Source organism: Corapipo altera, unplaced genomic scaffold (assembly GCF_003945725.1).
Source record: "Corapipo altera isolate COAL_440 unplaced genomic scaffold, ASM394572v1 138, whole genome shotgun sequence".
NCBI classification, from domain to species: Eukaryota; Metazoa; Chordata; class Aves; order Passeriformes; family Pipridae; genus Corapipo; species Corapipo altera.
This window is the reverse complement of record NW_020885036.1, coordinates 464,867-475,544: the sequence shown is the minus strand read 5'-3', so window position 1 is coordinate 475,544 and position 10,678 is coordinate 464,867. Positions and strand designations below refer to the sequence as shown.

The window sequence follows — 10,678 nt, the reverse complement described above, 5'->3', positions numbered from 1 at the left end:
GGGGAGGGGGGTCGTGGCCGGGCCGCACACGTGGGTGACGGGGGTCACCCACCCACCTTCTTGTCGCCCTCCTCCGCCTGCCCCCGGCGCCTCCGGAGCGGCTCCGGGGGGATGCCCAGCTGTGCCCACCCGCCAGGCCCCTCCGCAGCCCCCGGCTGTGCCCCCGCGCAGGGTCGTACCGGGGGTCTCGGTGGTCTCGCTGCGGCGCGGGGTGTCCAGCCCGCACCTGCCCCGCGCTCCCGGGGGTCCGGTACCGCAGCCCCCCCGCCCGGCAGCGCCGGGGCCGCCGCTCGCAGCCCCTTTCCTGCCACAGCCGAGCGGGTCTGAGCATCGCCAGGCGTCGGGAAGGGTTTTCCCATCTCCTCTGGCTCCTGTTTCCCCCCCCTCGGGTGCTGCAGGTCCTCCTCGCCACCCTGGGGCCCTGCTTGCCCCTTCCCTCAGCATCCTGGATTTTAGGGCTAGGCAGATTCTCCTGTCAGAAATCCCAGGGCTGGTTTAACCGCGGGTGTTACCGGGCTGTGTTTCTCGGGGAAATGGAGCAGGCAGCAAGCGCAGCATCCCTGGCTCCTATTGCCGTGCTGGAATAGCAGCCTTGCCTCTTCCCACTCCACAGCCAGAGTACTTTTGTGCCAGTTCCTTAATCCACTTGCAAAGCGGATTTGAGCTAAAACCTGACAAAAGGTGCTCTAAATCCCGCGGCGTTTGCACAGGCAGCGACTGCAGGGGAGCAGCTGCTCAGGTTCATGCCCAGCCTTACCCTGAGATGAGGGTTTGGGGAGGAGAAAAGAGCAACCAGGAGGGGAGAGCGATGACAGGAGCAGGCAGAGTGGATGTCAGACAGCTGGAGAGCGGATCAGTGCCAGGATCTGCAGCCTGGCAGCACCCAGAGCACAAACCCCTTCAGAGGGAAGAGCATCGGAGCCAGAGCGGGTGGACCCTGGGAATTGGCTGGGATTGGAGAGGCTTGGTGGCCTGAGGAAGATCAGCCTGGGCCTCTCAGAGCTCCCAGTTGCTGTTTAGTGTCATGGCTGGTCTCGACTGCCAGCGTGGTGCTGCTCTCGCCCCGTGGGACAGAGACAGTCCTGCCTGGAGCAGAGCACCCCAAAACCCAGGTCCAGCCCCACGGGGTGACACCATGGGAAAAGCCTCGTGCAGAGAGGGAAAGTTCCTACAAACCTCTCGATCAAAACACCAGGAATTCAAGCCAAAAAGCCCGACAAGAGCAGAGTTGCCCAGCGGCTCCCAGAACAGCAGCTCAGTGTGACACAGTCATGTGTGTCCTTAAAGCCAGGGACAGATTCTGTTGCTGACCTTAAAAATGCATGTGGTGAACCCTTTGACAACCCTTTGGTAAAGGGGCGACCTTGAGGCTTTGCATCCCAAACCTCTGCCCTTTGCTGCTGCTTCCTCACCCCTTGTGCTGCAGGATGGAGACAGGAGAAGGTCCTGGCACTCCAGGGACATGGCAGGAAACACGGGGCATGTCCTTTAAATGGAAAAATAATTCCAGATGAGTTGGGGAGCAGCCAGTTTGGCAGCCTGGGATTGATCTGCTTTAATTTGAGCCGATGTATTTATCATTGGCAGTCCTGTGGCTGAGGTGGAGGGGAGGGAGCGGAGCTGCTGCCTCTTGCTGCTGGAGGACTGGCAGTGCCAGGTGAGTTGTGACCAGAGCAGCTTTGAGAGGGGATTTCTAGTCACCCCAAGATTTCTCGTGGTTTTCAGAGGTTGCAGAAATCCACTTGAATGTCTAGGGCCTTCCCCAAAGCCCTTGGTTTGGGAGCTGAGCTTGGGGGAAGATGCCCTCAAACACAATGTCCAGCCTATAAAGCAGCCAGAGAAGCATTCCAAGAGCTGGGAGCAAACCTGTTCCCTCCAGTGTAGGGAAGCAGGAGGAAAAGCAGCTTCTGGACAGAGTTGGCTTAAAAATCAGTACATTTTGCTTTTATCCTGTCCTGTTGGGAGGAGGGAGCAAGAAGACCAGAGAAACAGGATGGTTGTTTTATGTTTCACTCCCCTTGGTGTTGGTGCCTGGGATGGGACGTGGCTGTGCCAGGGACTCGCTGTGGTGGCAGAGCCAGGGCAGATCCTGCCCCATCTCCCACTGCTGCCAGGCTCAGCCTTTCCCAGGGGATGATCCCTCGCCGAAGATAGCAGGGCCAGGGGCTTTTTTCCTATTTTATAGTGTTTAGAACTCAGGAATGTCTGCTTTTATTAGCTGTGCTAATCCTGCAGCACCAGATAACTCATCCCTCCCTCTAAGGCCCAAACCTAATCACTGCACTTCCCTCCAGCAGCAGCACAGCCCCCAATTAAACCCTGCCCTCAAAGCCCGATGGCACAGACGGACAAGGCGCTGTCTGCGAATGTGCTTGGCTTTTCAAGTCTTCAAATCCATGTTTAATGGATTTAAAATTTTTTAAATTCTTTAAAACTGTTTCAAGTCTTTAAATTCATTGATTTTCTTTTTTCCCCCAGTTTCTGGTTGTCACCTCACTCCTGTTTCCCACCAGGAGCAGGTGGTCCCTCTCTGCTCGGCAGCACGGGGAAGTGGAGCTGCCATAAGGCAGGAGGAGTTGGGCTGCTCCACGAGATGTGAGCAGTGTGGCTGCTGCGTTCCCATCCCCGGGATGGGAGTGAGCTGTTGCCGTAGCCCTGGAAATACCGTTGGGAATGTGGAGCACGTGGCCAGGAGCGTTTTGCGTGGGCAGCGGCAATTCCCGCGCCGCCGGCTCGCTGCGCCGTGGGCAGCCCAGGTGGGATGCCTGTCACCAGCAACATCTCCCCGAGTCCCAAATCTCACATTTCAGAGTGAAGGGAAGCAGGAGCCAAGTGAGGCCGTGCCTGAGCTTGTCCCCAGACACACAGACTCACCACGAGGCTGCAAAACCCCTCAACGTGCATCCCAGGCCTCGGTTTCCCTGCCTGTACATGGCTTAGTCTGGAGGCCTGGCTTAGTCTGGAGGCCTGGCCTTGTAGGTTGACACATTCCCTCAGACAGCCCAGCTTCTGCTGCCTGGGAGTGTCTGTGGCTGTAAATCCAGGATGGAATTGTCCGAGCAGGGTGGAAGGAGCATCACAGATCATCTCTCTGGTCTGTGGGCAGAACTGCAGCAGAGAGGGGCAGAAGGTGCTGCCACCAGAGCCCAAAGGGCCACTCTGGGAGTCCTGGGAAAGCACCAAAATGAACAGGGGAGGGCAGGAATGTTCAGAGCAGAGGTTTGAGAGGAGATGAAGGAATAAAACCCATGAGAGTGCTCGGAAATGCCGCGAGAGCTGTGCTGGCTCTGGCCGCAGGAGGGAGAGGGATTGGCTTCGGATGTTATCCATGGACTTTTCTGGGAGGCTGTTGGGGAAGTTTTCATAGGGTTTACCTTGAAGCAGATCCTTCCACAAGGTTTGGCTCAGGGGATGTGGGAGTGAGGCTGGACCACAGCCTTGCTGAGCCACTGGCAATGGCCTGTGCTGGTTTCTCCTCTGGATCCCTTTGCCTGAGTTCGTGGTCCTTTGGGGTTGTGCTGGAACCCGGGAGTGCTCCAGGTCTGCAGGGTGGGCAGGACATGGGGCCAGGACTGGTGTGGGTGGCAAGGCAGGGAAGTGGCACTTGTCCGAGTGGGGAGCCCTCCCTGGTCCCAGGCAGGGACTGCCCCTCCCTCTTCTTCATGGAAAACAGGGCAGAAGTCATCCCAGTGTGGTTGAATAGCTGGGACTTGGGTGGATAATTTGGGCAGACTGCGAGGAACAGCTTCCCTGGAGATGAACTGGAAAAGCCAGCCATGAAGGGTCTGGGCTGTGCTCCCCAGGCTGTCACAGTGCCTTGGCATCCCCACAGGCACCCCATGGCTGGGATCCCAGGTGCCAGGCTGGGAGCAGGGGCAGCATCCATCCATCTCCCTGAGCAGCAAAGCCATCCTGGCACGTGCCCTCCTCCTTCCCGCACCTTCTGGCTCAGCCCAGCTCTTCCCTGGCTTCCCTGCCTTCATCCCCCTGCATTTTTCATGCCACCACCATGAGCTTGGCTGCAATTTGCAGCCCTATCCATCATGTGGGGTTGGTTTTTAGAGCTGTCCCAGCCCTCACCAGCATGGACCTCGTTCAGCTCCTGATGTGCCAACCAAAATAGCAGCAGCCACAGACTGGAGTGGAGAGGAACAAGTGTCACTGACAATTAAAGTGACACAGCCCAGCATCAAGGTCTCTGAGGGTTTGTGCTTTATTAAGCAACAGTGAGTTCATGGGAAAGGACTTTCACTCAGAGCACTACAAGGAAAGAGAACCAGGGACTATATTTAGGCTCAGCCTGTGATGGGGGGACAGGGCCAGGCACTGCTGGAGGGGAGCTGGGCATCCTCAGCTCCCTGGCCCTGCAGAGCCTGGGGAGGCTTTGAGTGGGATGCAGGGACCAGCAGGTGGGTACAGGTCAGCTTTGGGATCACAGAATCCCACAATGGGACCTTAAAGCCCATCCCATCTCACCCCCTACCATGGGCAGGGACACCTTCCACTAGCCCAGGGTTGCTCCAGGCCCCGTCCAGCCTGGCCTTGGACACTTCCAGGGATGGGGCAGCCACAGCTTCTCTGGGCAACCTGTGCCAGGGCCTCCCCACCCTCCTGGGGAAGGTGCTGCAGAGGGACAACCCACAGTTGCAAGACCCTCTTCGGGGTCTTGCACACCCAGACCCAAGTGTGTGTGTGGAGTGGCTGGGAAAGCTCCTCTGAGCAGGATCCACCCAGCCTGGAACTTGTGTGGCATCATCCTGATGGGGCGTCTGTGACCCTGCCCAAGGCTGTGTGGCCCCTCATGTGGTTCCCTCTCCCTAAAATGTTCTTTGGTGATGATGCGGGTTATTTAACAGATCAATGCTTTCTCTCTTTGCCTCAGGGTCTGCCTCTTCCCACCGCCCCCTCCTATTAAAAATTCATTGTTTCTCCAAGAGACTGTTGCTAGAGGGAGATGGGGAGAAATAAAGGAGGTTCTTGGAAAGGAGGAGAGAAAATATTTAATGGGAAGGGAATAGAGGAAAAATTTAAACCAAATATTGTCCCTCTGCCCCGTTTGCTGCCCTGGGTGCATTTGAGCACCTGCCAGGTCGCAGGGACCCCGATGTTCCCAGGAAGCTCAGGGAGGTTTGTGGGGGACCTGGGATGAGCCTGGGAGGTGGGGATGGTCCTGTTCCTGCCTGGGGCTGAGGAACCTGCTGGCTTCAGAGTTGGGAGTGTGGGGACGTTGTGGCTGTTTCCCACAGCAGGCACAGGAGGGAAGGAGCAGCGATAACGTGGACCTGGAGCAGGGCAGGGGATGCACCTGAGCTCCAGCCTTGGCATCTCCAGAAAAATCCCCTTCAAGGCCCTGCTTGCTTTTCCTACTCAATTAGGCTGCTGTTTCAGTCCAGGTGGATGAGAGGGTTCAATTGTAGACTGAAATAATTGAGGAGGCCTTGATGAGCTGCACATGGTGGGACCAGCTCATCTGGCCATGTGGCACCAGGAGCCTGAGCTGGGACACAGACTGGTCAGGCTGTGCTGCCCCAGGGGATGGACCATGGATGGATTGAGCAGGATTCAGGCAGGCTTGGGAAGGCCCTTTCCATCTTCAAAAGGCCTCATGAGCACAATCCTTGTGGTGCCCCTCACAGGTCAGCAGCAGAGGTTTGCAGAGCAGGGGAACTAAAGTGGCTCTGGCTGAGCATCCAAACTCCATCAGCCACATCCCCGTGGTGTAACACCTCACATCAGTGAGGGGCTTTGATTCCCTTCAGGGGCAGTGGGAGGTGTTGAGCTCAATGCCCAGAGCTGTGCCCTGGCTGCTGATTCCAACCCAGTGCAGCCAGAGGAGCAAACCACGAGAGTGGTTGGTGCTTCTGGCCTCTTTTTCCAGAGGGTCACCCAGTGTGACCTTCCCGGTGCTTGGGACAGCTGGACACCAACCCTTCAATATTGACAGAATGAGCTATTTTTGTATTTTTCCATTTAAATTGGAAGGAAAGTCCATCTGGTTCCCTTCGTGCTGCCAGGGGAAAAAGGCTGTTCTTGGGTCAGCTTTCCATGGGGCATCTCCTCGCTGGAGACCCAGGGGAGGCCGTGTGGCCAGGACCTCTGTCTGGTGCTGGAATGGAGCAGGGACCACATAATTAAACACTAATTAGGGATGGAAAACGAGCAGGACCCTGCAACTGCAAAGGGAAGGTGGAGTGACATAAATGAGATCGAAATTGTGACCTTTTTCAATAAGCAGGAATATTAACTAAGTGTGACTAATGTAGGGGGGGAATAATCCTTCCTCAGTCCTCATGCCCGGGGCCGACGTGGAGCTGGAACCTTTGGGCTGCTCCCAAGGAACCACAGCAGGTGGTGCTGGACAGCCCTGCCCACTGTGCCCCGGGGTGTCACTCCAGGAGTTATTGTGGAGCGTGGACCTTTTCCATCCCCAGTTCAGGAAGCAGTTGCCTTTCTTACCTTCAGGGTGTGTTTTTTGCATCAAGCACCAGCCTTGTGGCAAAGCAGTTCCCGACAAATCCCGCTGGGATTTGGCACCACTGCCTCTTGCCCTGCCTTGCTCAGCCCTGCACCAACATCTGGCAACCTCTGGAAAGCCAGGCCTGGGTTGTTTGCTGTTGCAGTGACAGACAGGGTTGTGACCTGATGGGTCAGGCTCATTCCCTCACCACACACCTCCCACCAAGGCTGCCAGGTTTTTTTCCATGCCCTGAGGTTCCCTCTGGGTCGGGCCGTTGCTGCCTTGTGAATTTTGGATCATCCCAGGCAGGGCCATCCCTGTCAGGGATCACTCCATGCTGGACTGGGATCCTGTCCATGCTGGCTCCATCATGTGCCACTGGAGCCTGGCACAGCTGCCTCCATCCCAGTGACTTCCCTCTTTCCCAAGGCTTTTCAGAAACAGGTCTTTTCCCCTTTGTTCCATGTTTTAACAGCTCTGCCTAATTTTTCCTCTCCATTTCTCTCCCTGAGGTGCTTTCTGGCTGTGCCCCTCCAGAATCTGGGAGATGCCCTGTCCCTGCTGTGCTTCTGGGAGCAGGTGGAGCTGAATTTTTCCTCTTTTCCCTGCTGGTTTTCCACATTTTGCTCTTTTGGGGGCCTGTTACTGGGAGAGGATCTCACCGAGGGTTTCAGATGAGCAGCCCCTGACACCTCCTCGGTGATAATGTGTCACTTTTATTGTTCATATTCCAGTAACTAAAGGTCAAATGGAAGCTTGGCTGGCTGGGAAGTCTGACATTAATTACATTAATGAGCAAAAGTCTCTGGCTTTACTGCTCCCTGCTCCTGGATGCCAGGGCAGTGCAGTGCTGGCTGGATCCTGGGCACCATCAGGGGTGTTGAGGGACTCTTGGAATGTCCTGAGCTGGAAGGGACCCACAGGGATCATCAGCCCAACTCCTGGCCCTGCCCAGGACACCCCAACAATCCCACCCTGTGCCTGAGAGTGTTGTCCAAACGCTCCTGGAGCTCTGGCAGCCTTGGGGCCGTGCCCACTGCCCTGGGGAGCCTGGGCAGTGCCCCAGCACCCTGTGGGGGAAGAACCTTTCCCTGAGATCCATCCCAACCCCCCTGGCAAAGCTCCAGCCCTTCCCTGGGTCTTGTCCCTGGTCCCAGGACACACTGGTGACTCATATCCATCTTGCCACCAACCAGGACCCCCAGGACCCTTCCTGCAGCTCTCTGCAGATTTGCTGCCTTGCCTGGAAGAGTTGATGTGCTCATCCCAAGGGATGCTCCTGCCTTAGAAGAGCTTGACTCAGCCATCCTGGTCTGGTCCTCTGGGGGTACAAGTGTCTCTGCTGATTTTCAGCACACCTGGGCCTGTTTGGCTTTTGGCTTTGCTTCAAGAGTCTCCCATGCACAGAACTTTCCCTGGGAACTTGCTCTCTCCTCCATGGTGGTCCCATGTTGTTCCCAGGGGGGAGGAGACTCATCCCCTGGCTCCTCCACTGAGCAGCCTAGGAAGGAGTTAGAATACAGATTTTAAGAATATATTCCTTAAAATACAAGGCCCAGGGGCCAGACAGTGGCAGCTGCCCTGATGGGACAAACACGGGCAGAGCCAGGGAGCTGTGCTGGTGTCGGGGGTGGGACTGGGGGAGGTTTGAGCCACTTCACCCACGTGCTGGTGGGTCCCCTTTCACAGGGATTAAAGTGTATTTGCAGACAAAAACCGCGGAGGTAACCTGAAACAGAGGTTGCTAAGTGACACGGGAGCTGCCAAAAACAAATGCCAAGACCATCAGCTGAGCCCCTGATTGTTCCCAGGGCTGGGAATGATGGGCTCACATAACAAGCCAAGCCCAGGTGGTCTCTAAAGTGAGTTTAAATTCCAGCATTCCCAATGCTCAGACAGGTCTGGAAGCAAAGCCTCTCCATGCCTGGCTGCCTGCAGGGAGGGCAGGAGGGGCCAGGCAGTGCTGGGAGCTGGGCACGTTTGGCTTTACAGCAATTTGCTCTCAGCAGGTTTGCAGTAAACACATGGGTAGGTCCAGCTTGCCGGAATTTGGTTTAAATTTTGCTTTATCCATCCCCAGAGCTGGAGCCTGGCCACCAGGAGCAGCAGCTGAGCTGCTCTGTTGGGACTGTATTGAAGCCCTGAGTGGTGATGGCTCCGAGCATCACCCATGGTGCCTCCTGCATCACCCTTGGAACACCAGAGCATGGGACGTCTCACTGCAGTGGGAAACAAACCCATTTCCTTCCCAACTGTCACACTGCTCAGGCACTGGAGCAGCCCCACAGCAACTGCCAGTGCCAGGTATCCCCAACAGATCTCTGTGCATCGTCCCTGTGGAGCTGGGATCCCTCTGGATCCCCTCGAGGCAAAATCCTTGGGGATATCAGTACACACAGGATGTCAGTACCCACAGGATTTTAGTTCACAGGAGATGTTAGTACCTACAGGATTTTAGTCCTCCAGTGTAGTTGCTGGTGGTGCCACAAAGCTCCCCCAGAGGTGCTGAGGGCAGGCCGGGCTGTTCCTGGCTCATTTCTCCACAGCAGGGCTTGGTTTGGGTCACTCTTGATGTTTTAGGTGTTGGGTGTGAGTTCCTCCTACCCGTGAGTGCATCAGCCCCCTGTGCTGAGGAGAAGTGATCCTGCCTGCGATCTTGGGCTTTTCCCATCCTTCTGCCAGCCCTGGAGAGCTCCCTGTCCCTGTTGTCCCAGTCCTGCCTCCTGCCATGGCCTCCAGCCTGGAGAGGTTGCTGCATCCCCTGGTTCCACCTGCAGACTCCAGCATGTCCTGGGCAGGAGATTTTGGTTGTTAATGGGGGGGTTAGTGCTGCCCTTTTGGTGGGTGAATCCCTGCTGGAGTTCTGTGCATCCCACATGGAATGTGCGTTTGCATCCCTGCCACTGACTACCAGACAGGGCTCAGCGTGTCCCAGTGACATTGGGACCTTCTGGGAGCTGAGAATGGGTGTTTGCCCTCCAAGGGAGGAGTCTGGGTCACGCAGGCAGTGTGGACAAGAGGAAGGTTTTCTGGAGCAGGGAATGAGCTGGGATTGTCACTCCCTGGCTCAAGTCCTGCTGCCTCCCACCCCCGGGGGCTCTGCAGGACCCCCGGCTTGGGGGTGGCAGGGAAGTGGAACCCTCCACGTGGTGTCTGCTCAGCTGAGACTGAGCTGGTGGGTTTTGGAGGGATCCCTCTGACTTTGGCTTTGGGGTAGTGATGCTTTCCTGGAGGAATTTTATCTTTTCCAGAGTGCTGTGCACTCTCAGTTCTTCAGGAACCCCAAAAGTGAGGTTTCACCCACCGGAGAGCAGCACATGGATGGTGCTGGAGGTCTCAGGAGCACATGGGGATGGGGAGCACCCATCCTTCTGGGAACAGCTCTTGGCTCCAGGGATGCCCCTAAGGGGGTGTGAGCCCTGTGCCCCCAGGTCTGGCTGCCCTGCAGAGCCGGCTCCTCATTCCTCCACCGTTCCCAGCAAATCCCTGCCTTGGAAAGCTCCTTTGGCTCAGGGTCCTAAGCCTCTCTCAGCAGGAATTATCTTCCCTGGCTGCCACTGCTGCCCCTGGGGCAGAGACAGAGCAGGGGCAGAGACAAGTGGGGACCTGGAGTGGGGTCTTGAGGGGCCAGAGCAGCTGCTGAGCCAGAACAGCAGCACCTCTGTGTGGGTGCAGCTGAGTCTAGGATATTTGTTGGGTGTTAACCAGGAGGAGCTGGATTTCCCTCCAGAAGAAGCTCCTTAAATTCCTTCTTTCTTTGTAACAGGCAAGTTAAACTTAATCCACAGAGCTCAAAATGCTTTAGTAAAACTGTAGCAAACCATTTGCCTGTAGGTTGGTGTTCAGCATCTGCTGCAGAAGTGTTGGGAGCCTCTGTCGACCCCACAAAGTGCCCAGGGAGTGGAAACGGGAGCATGGACACATACTTCCAAATTTGGGTTGAATCCCCCTAAATGAGAGGACTCCTGAGGAGCTGGTGGGTGCCATCTCCTCCTGAAATCCCCACACGTGATTCCCAAAGAGCATTTGCTGTGTCTTCCCTTGGCTCCAGCCAGAGCTGTCCGTAGCAGTGCTGGGCTAAGACTCTCTCCTGGTTCCAGGAGGATCCTTCAGGGTACAAAGTGATACATAATGTTATATTTAGATAGATAGATAGACAGATAGATAGACAGACAGATAGATAGATAGATAGATAGATAGATAGATAGATAGATAGATAGA

At 56.2% G+C, this 10,678-nt stretch overlaps 1 protein-coding gene across 3 annotated transcripts in view; it reads left to right on the top strand.

Moving 5' to 3' along the window:
• The window catches only part of LINGO3 (leucine rich repeat and Ig domain containing 3), a 32,974-nt gene that overhangs the window by 9,245 nt on the left and 13,051 nt on the right, over window positions 1-10,678 (top strand). The gene's annotated exons all lie outside the window — the stretch shown is intronic.